The sequence below is a fragment of the Marmota marmota genome, unplaced genomic scaffold (genome assembly GCF_001458135.2).
Source record: "Marmota marmota marmota unplaced genomic scaffold, marMar, whole genome shotgun sequence".
Taxonomy (NCBI): domain Eukaryota; kingdom Metazoa; phylum Chordata; class Mammalia; order Rodentia; family Sciuridae; genus Marmota; species Marmota marmota.
The window spans coordinates 15,280,552-15,291,190 of NW_026000057.1; the positions used below are offsets into that span (position 1 = coordinate 15,280,552).

At 34.7% G+C, this 10,639-nt stretch overlaps 1 pseudogene; it reads right to left on the reverse strand.

Annotated features, from left to right (window-relative positions):
* Positions 1 to 372: 372 nt before the first annotated feature.
* Positions 373 to 10,639, reverse strand: part of LOC107141120 — a 20,003-nt pseudogene continuing 9,736 nt past the window's right edge.

Below are 10,639 nucleotides of genomic sequence, written 5' to 3' on the forward strand. Positions count from 1 at the left end.
TTTCTGAGTCTATAAGAAACATACACATGTTTATGAAGGCAAAATATTATGTAATTTATACTTTTGGTGTCCACTACTACTAGTAGGAGTTATTTTGAAGTATTTTCAAATATATTAATCAGAAAAACCATTAACAACCTATTGTTTCCTTTTTGAACTCTCAACAATTTGTATATTCATATTGAAAATTTTGTGCAAGGAGCATTCTTTTAATATTGGAACGGGATATTTTGGATTATATTTTCCTTATGAGTGATATAACCTACTCTTAGTTTGCATTTCAAAATTTATGTTAAAATGCATCAGAAGTCCTGATTCTTTTTAACTTATATTTAAACTTACATTTGCATTTATTTTATGCTGAATTTAGTTTCATGCCTTAAATTTTTGTTTCTTCAATTTCTTCTGCGATATCTTGTTCTTGTCTGCAACCCCCTCTTCTGAATTAGGAACCATGTGTTGCTTTTCAGTGAGAATCATTTCATTGTGGCAGGGGAGCTCACACATGAGCTCATGAGCTCTCTAACTATGGTGGAGCATCTTTGGCTCTTTGTTCACCTGAATATGTTCAGTAACCAGAGAATCTACATCTAAACTCGGACTCTTTGTATCTTTAAGGATGTTCAGCAAAAATTCATCACACTTTTTTTTGGCCACCGACCCTGCATCCAACCCCACTGTTTGACCTGGGCACACCTACCAAATCCCCATTGTAACACCAGAATGGCACACATTGCTTCCTTTTTTAATTTTTTTTTTTTGTTTTAATTAGTTATACATGACAGGACAATGCACTTATATACTTTGATATATCATACACAGATGGGATATAATTTATCATTTTTTTGAGAATACATATTGTAGAATCACATTGGTCATACAGCCACATACATACATAAAGTAATAATGTCTGTTTCATTCTACTATCTTTCTTATCCCCACATCTCCTGCCTTCCCCTCCTTTCATTTCCCTCTACCTAATCTAAGGTAACGCTATTTCTTTTTGCATTACAATTCTTAATACACATATATACCACAATTTTTTGTATCTCTGTTTGTATATAAAGTATGTTGACACCCAACTCAAGTCTTCATACATGTACTTTATATAATGATGTCCATCGAATTTCACCATCCTTGCTAATCCCCTATCCCTTCCCTTTCCCTCCCACCCCTCTTCCCTATCTATAATTCATCTATTCCTCCAGTGCTCTCCCTCCCAATCCCACTATGGGTCAACCTCCTTACATCAGAGAAAACATTCTGTATTTGCTTTTTGGGGATTGGCTGACTTCACTTAGCATTATCTTCTCCAATGCCACCCATTTACTTACAAATGCCATGGTTTTGTTCTTTTTTAATGCTGAGTAAAATTCCATTGTGTATATATGTCACATTTTTTTATCCATTCATCCACTGAAGGACATCTAGGTTGGCTCCACAGTTTAGCTATTGTGAATTGTGCTGCTGTAAACATTGATGTGGCTGTGTCCCTGTAGTATGCTGTTTTTAAGTCCTTTGGATATAGTTCGAGGAGAGGAATAGCTGGGTCAAATGGTGGTTCCATACCCAGTTTTCCAAAGAATCTCCATACTGCTTTCCAAATTGGCTGCACCAATTTGCAGTCCCACCAGCAATGTATGAGAGTACCTTTTCCCCACATCCTTGCCAAAACTTATTGTTGTTTGTCTTCATAATAGCAGCGATTCTGGCTTCTTTAAAGTGACATCTTTCAGATACTTGGTGGCTTTTTAGATATGTCCACCCTTGATGGCCTGGGTAGTTTCTTAGGTATTCTTAAAGTGAAGATGAAGATTTAAACCTCTTGACTGGCATGATTTTGTGGGATTTTGTGGGTCAAAAGAATAGCTAAATATTTTTCTCTTCCTGTAAGCCACCCTAGGCTACCCAGAAATCCAAATTCTTTAGCATTATATTTGTGTTTTCTAGTGAGTTTCAAGATTCTGGAAAACATCAAATTTTATAGAGGTTCTTGGAAATAAAACACACAAGGAACACAATTCTAGCACTGTTAATTAATAGTAGAAAATAGAGTTTATTTCTTAATGTCATCACTCCAATATTGACCTTGACAATGTGACATTGACATGATTGCCTATTAAATATCCCAGTGGAGTTGTAGTAGGTTTCCTTTAAATTAAAGGCTTGACATTATGAAGTCAAACAACAACAAGTGCTGGCGAGGATGTGGGGAAAAGGGTACACTTGTACATTGCTGGTGGGACTGCAAATTGGTGCAGCCAATTTGGAAAGCAGTATGGAGATTTCTTGGAAAGCTGGGAATGGAGCCACCATTTGACCCAGCTATTCCCCTTCTCGGTCTATTCCCTAAAGACCTAAAAAGAGCATGCTACAGGGACACTGCTACATCGATGTTCATAGCAGCACAATTCACAATAGCAAGACTGTGGAACCAACCTAGATGCCCTTCAATAGACGAATGGATAAAAAAAATGTGGCATTTATACACAATGGAGTATTACTCTGCATTAAAAAATGACAAAATCATAGAATTTGCAGGGAAATGGATGGCATTAGAGCAGATTATGCTAAGTGAAGCTAGCCAATCCCTAAAAAACAAATGCCAAATGTCTTCTTTGATATAAGGAGAGTAACTAAGAACAGAGTAGGGACGAAGAGCATGAGAAGAAGATTAACATTAAACAGGGATGAGAGGTGGGAGGGAAAGGGAGAGAGAAGGGAAATTGCATGGAAATGGAAGGAGACCCTCAGGGTTATACAAAAGTACATACAAGAGGAAGTGAGGGGAAAGGGAAAAATAATACAAGGGGGACAAATGAATGACAGTAGAGGGGGCAGAGAGAGAAGAGGGGAGGGGAGGGGAGGGGGGATAGTAGAGGATAGGAAAGGCAGCAGAACACAACAGACACTAGTATGGCAATATGTAAATCAATGGATGTGTAACTGATGTGATTCTGCAATCTGTATATGGGGTAAAAATGGGAGCTCATAACCCACTTGAATCAAAGTGTGAAATATGATATATCAAGAACTATGTAATGTTTTGAACAACCAACAATAAAAAATTAAAAAAAAATAAAATAAATAAATAAAATAAATAAATAAATAAATAAATAAAAGGCTTGAGGAGAAACAAAGGAGATTTATCAAACAAGTGGATGTATTTGAAGCTTAGAAGTAACTAACTGGTCCATTGGAGAATTGAGAAAAATAAAAAAAATTTAAAATAAAAATTTTTCAATGTCATTTCAAGTTTCATATCTACCTGTATGTATGAGGGTTTGAAGTTTTCTTAGATAAAACATAAACAGAAAAAAAAAGGGTAACATACATGGAAAACCACTTCATTATGACTGCAAAACTTAACATTTTAACCAAAATGCTAATGACTCCCAAATCCATTTTCCAGCCCATATTTCCCCCATAACCAAACAGTTGTATGTTTATTCCAGGGCTCAAATACTTTGAAATACTTCCAGGTCAATGTATTCGAGGCTGAATTCATGGCTTTGCTATCTAAATCTGCACTTCCTCTTCTTTGATCTCCTTTAAGTTGTCACATCCCACCTTTTCACCTAAGCCAAATAACCAAAAAATCAACCTTGACTATTTCTTCCTCCTTATATCCTTAAATGAACTATCCATCAAGCACCATTACATTTCAATTAAAAATATTTCTTAAATCTTTTTCTCCTTTTGGAGATCTGCTTATGTCACCTGTGATAACTTCTTACTTGTGCTACAGCCAAGTTCTCTAAAAACATCATCTGATCAGAATGCTAATACAGATTTCATTGCTCAAATACCTGCAATAAGTCTCCATTCATCTACATAACAAAGTCCAAATGTTTTCCTATGACATACAAGCTGGCAATTACTTTGTATTTAAAGCATATTCCTGATTGATATTTGTTGAGCCAAAAAGAATGCAATGCTCGGTATTCCTGTGTTACACAGGGTGTTGACACAGAATTGGAATTGTTGATGGGACTATAGCAAAGTATATAAGTTGAGAAAATTATGCATAGACATCTATGTCAGATTTATATATTTTTTTCAGCTTTGAAGGAAAGCCTAGCAAAAAAAAAAAAAACAGCAGAAAATCAGTGGTCCAGACAAAAATTAATGAGGCAAATATTGCTCAAATATCTGCCAGAAGCAACCTAGAGAAGAATGGAATTGTGTTGGAGATTTACTGATTTAAACCCAAAGACACTATTAGAGTCCAAAGACACTATTTCTGTCTCTTAGCTACATTCTTTTTCCTTCATATTCCCCTTTCAAAAAGCAATCAGCTCTGAAAAAGACAAAATCCAGGAGACTTTTATAAACAATGAACAGTCATGGCTGGGCATTTCCTCTGAAGAAAAAATGGAAACCAAAACAAAGGCACTTTCATCTACTGTTTGCACTTGGTAAACTACCAGGATTAGGAAAGATCTTTCATTTGTTCATTCATCTCACCCTGTGTCTGAGTGCCCATAGAAAGGGTTTACAGAGCTAAATTGCTCATTTCTTTTCCCATAAAAATCAAGCCATTGCAACTCTTGGAGTTGACACCATGAGCAGAGAGGATGAAGTAGCCTGCTAGCCCGGAAGGAGTCCAGGGCAAATAAATTAGTCTTTCATTAGATCTTAAACATGCTAAAAGGAAAAAGATCATCTACTTGCCTCTCAGTGGATGCTGGATTTCTGAATATTTTTCAGACTTGTTTGATTTTCCATTGAAGCCATGTGACTTAGAATCACCTTCAGTTGGTCCAAATATAAAGAAATTTTTCCTTCTGTTTTTTTTATACATTTTAAAATTTGCCTGAACAATCTTAATTTTGTCTTTCAGTTTGATCATTTAGTACTCTATGTGTCTATTTCCTCTATGATACGTAAACAGTTATGTGACATAATTTTAAACATTACATGTGGATTTATATGAATTCATACATATCCATGTAACAATCCCTATACTTGATATAAAACAGGAAAAAGAAAATCTATAACAAGCCACTGGACTATCCCAAATTTTGCATAGCTAGTAGAGAAGACATCAGAATAGGAAAGATTAAATAACACCATAAAACACCAATATAAGGAAAGCAGCAGATGATTAGGTGATAAAAATTTTGTTCATTTTGAAATAACTACTAAAATCTTGTGTTCATACCCACTCTGTGCAACTAGTCGTTCTACATTTAATCTATTTACTCAACACAATGGTAAAGAGCTCAAGATTTGATTATGTCTCTTCCTATTTTAAATTATGACATTTTTCTTTCTTCCATTGAATAACAGCTGACTGCTCTTGATTTTCTTGCTCAGGAGGAACTTAACTAGACACCCTAAGAATTTTTAATTCTTTATGTTCCCATATTTTATTAATTATTAATTTTTTTATACCTAAAACTCACTAGCAATGTATTAAAGTTTGTGTTAGATGATTTGTGGGGAGGATTTCAGGCAACAAGGATTTGCTCTGGATTAGAGGCTGTCAGGAGCAGAGGTAATTCTCTGACTGTTCATCCTAATAAATCTTCTCTGGAAAGAGGAAAACCTAGCCTGGGTGGAAGGCTATAAGTAGGAAAGGAACAGCAGGCATCTCACGTTTGCCAGGACCGGGGTATGTTTGGTATTTTATGGCTTGGACAATATTTATGTTTTGTCTGTGTTCCAACATGACTACAAGTGGGTTTGCTTTTGTCTTGATTTATCCTAGTCACAGAATGACCTTGTCTGATGTTGATGTCCTGTGAAATTGTTTATGACCAAAAGAAAAACACAAGTCTTAACTCCAAGTGTCAGGTCTCCTTGTCATACCATTCTAGCTGACCAGAACAGGTCAGTCCCACATGTCAGGGGCTGCTTTTCTCATTCTGTTTCCCCTCTCTGCCAAGTGGAAACGAAGGTGAGGCGATATTAATCCATGATGACTACATTTTTACCATTACTGAGATTTTGCTGATCGGGAGATTTCTTAGAACATGATCTGTAGTTGGATCTGGATTCATCACCTAATCATTTTCTTGCAGAATGAGATATGGTACACTCAGAATACAACCATTCTATACAATAGCAATTGAAACTCAGAAAGGAACATACCTGCCAACTATAATATAAAGCAATGATCAGATAACAAAATAATGTTTACTCCTTGACACAAGTTTTGAGGCCCAGCTTCAGACTATAAAACCAAGGCAAAAAATCCATCTGTGCTTGTAGAAAAACACAAAACTTCTTTTTTTTTTCCTTAGCTTCATCTTCTGTTTATGTGTTTCTTTTGCAGTACACAGGTGTAGCTATGGTATAAATCTTTCTTTGGTTAGTTAACAGGAAAGAAAAAAAGATATAAATTGTCTATAACCTTTACTAATGAATTTAGACTCATATGTTGGCAATTCCGAGTAGAAATTATATTCTTTCTGGCTTTTGCTAGGGCCAAAGTCAAATTTTGTACTATATTGCTAGTATATTATCCCAAATATGAAAATTGTAGTTCACATATATGTATGGAGTAGGAGTCAGTAATTCCTTATGAGAGTTTTTAAAAGAAGCACGTATGGACTTCCTTTTGAAAGCTTATGGTCCATGTGTTCTTTGGGCAACCTGATCCACTAGAAGGATGGTAGTTTTGAAAACCTGAAAGTTTCTAATCATCATCATTAATACAGCATATAACTTACTAGGTGACAATGAAGTCACCTAGAGAGAGATATAATTAGAGAAAAGGACCCAAGGGTATTACAGCATTTATAAGTCAGAGCCTAGGGAGAGTGAGGGGAGAAGGCTTGGGGAGACGTTAATGGGTGGGTACCAAGTTACAGGAAGGAGCAAGAAGCTCCTGAGTGCTATTGCACAGTAGATAACTACAGATAGCAAGAGTGTACTATATACATTTTAAGAGGCTAAAAGAAAGTATTTTGAAATGTTCACCATAAAGAAATGATAAATGTCGAGGAAACAGATAAAACATTATACAAGTATACACGTATCAAAGCATTGAATATACATAGGCACACTTTTTGTTTGAATCACTTAAAAATAAATTTATTTTTTTAAAAAAATCAGATAAGGCAGAAGGGATAGCAAAATAGAGGGAAAATGCTTCAGAGGCAAAAATAGGCAAGAAAGAAAGAAAGGAAGGAAGGAAGGAAGGAAGGAAGGAAGGAAGGAAGGAAGGAAGGAAGGAAGGAAGGAAGGAAGGAAAGTCGAGAGAATACACTGCCAATGAAGCCAATTAAATACACTGCCAATTAAAGAGAGACTTCTAGGGAAGATAGATTAAATAACGACGACACAGAAGTTGTGACTCTTAAACATGAACAAAACAAAATGTGATCCTGTTAGCATCCCACAGGGTTTAGCAAACCATCAAGTTTTCAATTTTATATATCAATAAAGTAAAAATTAAATAAATAAAAGCATAATAATGTGAAAGAAAAACATCGTGAAGTTCACTTATACTCTTGGTTAGGGCAGGTCTTTAAAGGAGTAGGATAAAATCTTTCTAAACATGGTCAAAATCTGCTTTAAAAAAATTGTAAATTTGAGCTCATCAAAATTAACTTTTTCATGGCAAAAATATCCATAGTTTAAAAAACATAGTAACTTGGCTATTTAGTAATACATATGCTGATATGCTAATTTTCATAATATGTATAAATAAAATGAAACAATTTCCAACAAGCAAATTAAGAGAAAAAATGGTTAAGGATATGAATTCAGAGGAAAAAAAAGAAACACTTTTAAAATTTAAAGATATGATCAACCCAAATCATTACAAAATGAATGCAAATAAGAATTACATCTGGATAACAAAATTTCAATTAATGTATTTGGCAGAAAGCAAAATTCCCTTACTCTACTGTATTAGGACACAGAGAAACAGTCATTCCCATGTGGTGTTGGCGCAGCAGCAATGTCACAGCATCTATCACAACTGTAAATGAGCATATCCTTAAATTTGATAATTCCACTTTTTAAAAGTTAATCCTATTCCATAAAAATATAATTACAAATATGCTTGGAGCAGTACATTAGCAAAAGATTGCGAGCATCCTAAATATTCATTTTAGGGAAATATCTATAGAAATAAATTTATGTGATAGCAAACTATGAAGCACTCAAAATAAATGAGAAATGCCTGTATTTGAAAGCCCTCTTTGATAAATTAAGTAATAAGTGAAATATGCTATTATTTGTGAAAACAAATAAAAAGAAACCACTTCAAAAAGAAAGAGCCTGAAAATTGGGAATGAGTGATAAAAATATGCTTATATTTTGCACTGTCTGAATTCTCATCTATTACAGCTCAAAAAGAATTGTGTGTGTGTGTGTTCATATCTTTAAAAATCTTTTGAGGACAAAAATATGAATTTTCCATTCACTTTTGAAGTGCTAAAACAAATCAAGGAGTGAGGGCAATTATTTGTAGTGTTGCCAAAACAAATATAGAGAAATGAAATTAATGTGTTGTCAAGGTTTTGTTGTTTTGGTTGTGTTTTCAGTTGTTTTAACAACTAAGATTTAGGAGACACTCAAGTCTGATTGTACTTCAGAATGAACCAATTGGAAATGGAGATACTTGTGGCTCCAAATGGGGTCAGGTTGAAAAACCCCCTGAAGGCTTAAGAGATAAAATTTAGGAGAATACAGTGGTTCATCTGTGATTATCAGAACTACTTCTATTATAATAGGCAGAGTGAAGAACGCTATTAGATTTGTTTCATGTGAAAGTGACAAGTCTCTAGTGGAGGAGTTGACGTCATGGGAGCAGTCATTTTAACAGGTAGAATATAACACTATGCATACTAACATAGCTACATTATTACATATTTAAGTAAGCAAAAGAAGAGGTTTTGATATCCTGCATCTAATTAATCCATGAATTATAAGATTACATCATCTTCTGAAGGGGAGGCTTCCAGGAGGTGAGGGAATCTTTGAGACAAGATGAATCAAAGGTAACTCAGTCATCCCAGATAATGGGAAATTGAATAGGAGTGTTAGGCAGGCTTGGGTGTGTTTGAGGCATATGGTTAGCAACTGAATGTTAGACTGGTTAGACTGCCTGTGTTCAGCTATTAGGATACAATTATGGTACATGTGGTATTTGGGTTCTATGAAGTTGGGATATTGACAATGATGGCAAGAAGGTAAGAGGGTGCTTTGGTTTGGATGTGGTTTGTCCCCCAAGGGCTTGTGTCAGAAGCATGGTCCCCAGGATGGCAATGTGGGAAGTGAAATGGAACTTTGGGGAGGTGGAGACTGATGAAAGATCTTTCAGTCTCTGGGAGTGTGCCCTTGGAGGGGATTGAGATGACTTTTGTGGGTTCCCTAGGTTGGTTCTTATTAGAGGGCTGATATAAAAGAATAAAATTAACAAACTTGACCACTGCACATCCTTTTCAACTTCTTGTCTTGTGATGTGATCTCAAGCGCCCACAGGTGCTCCCTCCATTGTGATGCTTCACCAGGGACTGAGCTGATGCCATCACCATGTCCTTGCACATTCATAACTCTGAGCTAAATAAACATTTTTAAAATAAAGCTATCATGCCTCAGGTACTTCATTGCAGTAACAGAAAATGGACTAGTTACAAAGGTAATAAATGTCTGCAATTGATTATGATCAACCTTTGAATCTAATCTAGGCTAAAAGCTAAATGAAAATGGAAGAATAGGAGAGGAGTGATCTGTATTCCTTCTATCAATAGTCACCGGGGGATTAGTGGAGAAATTGAACAAGAAGGATAAAAAGTAGGGCAATGTAAGATTTAGTTTTGAATGAAACAAGATTATAGGGTAGAACCACAGAAGCGAATGACTATTGAAGAGTAGGGAAACACACTGAAATCAAATTGGGATTTTTCTCTTCCCCATTTTTTAAAAGCTTTGACAAGTAGTGAGTACTGCATTTTATCAAACACATTTCAGCTTTTTGAAAATGAGCTACTTTTTTTCTCATTGGATTTGATACTTCTAATATTTAACCATTATTCCATGGAATACAAACATTTGAAAACAGTGATTTTTTAATAATTTGTTTTATGTAATTTGTTAGGGTTTTATTTTGAATTTTCATATTTAAAATCATAAAAGTGATTATACTTTCCAGGCTATACTATCCCCAAAGCCTCATCACATAAATTTCCATTCTTTTCTATGCTCTAGACCACATGATTTGTCATGGAAATGTTAAATCTGGGCTTTATACTTTTATAATGTCATCTGTTATAATTCAGTTTTATGTGGAAATAATTTTTCAGTGTGTGTTTTTCATTTTATTTCCTATTTCTTGGTATATTTTAGAACTTAAGTATTTTCCACAAAATATGTCATTTCATAGAAATACTCGGATGCATTAACACTAAAAGTGTATAATATTCTCATAATTTTAATCTCCTACATATATATTGTTATATTCCTACTTTTCTTGAAAAAAATATTTCATGATTAGATTTTCTAGAAGTTTATCTTCTCTATTTTTCCCAAAGAATCAATTCTTATGTTTCTTTTGCAGATCTGGTATTTTTTATTGTTTTCTATTTCATTTAACTCTGTTCTTCCCTGTTTCTTTTCTTCTTCCCTTCCACATGGCATGTTTGTGCGTGTGTCTGTGTAGCATTCTTTTTTTTTTTTTTTT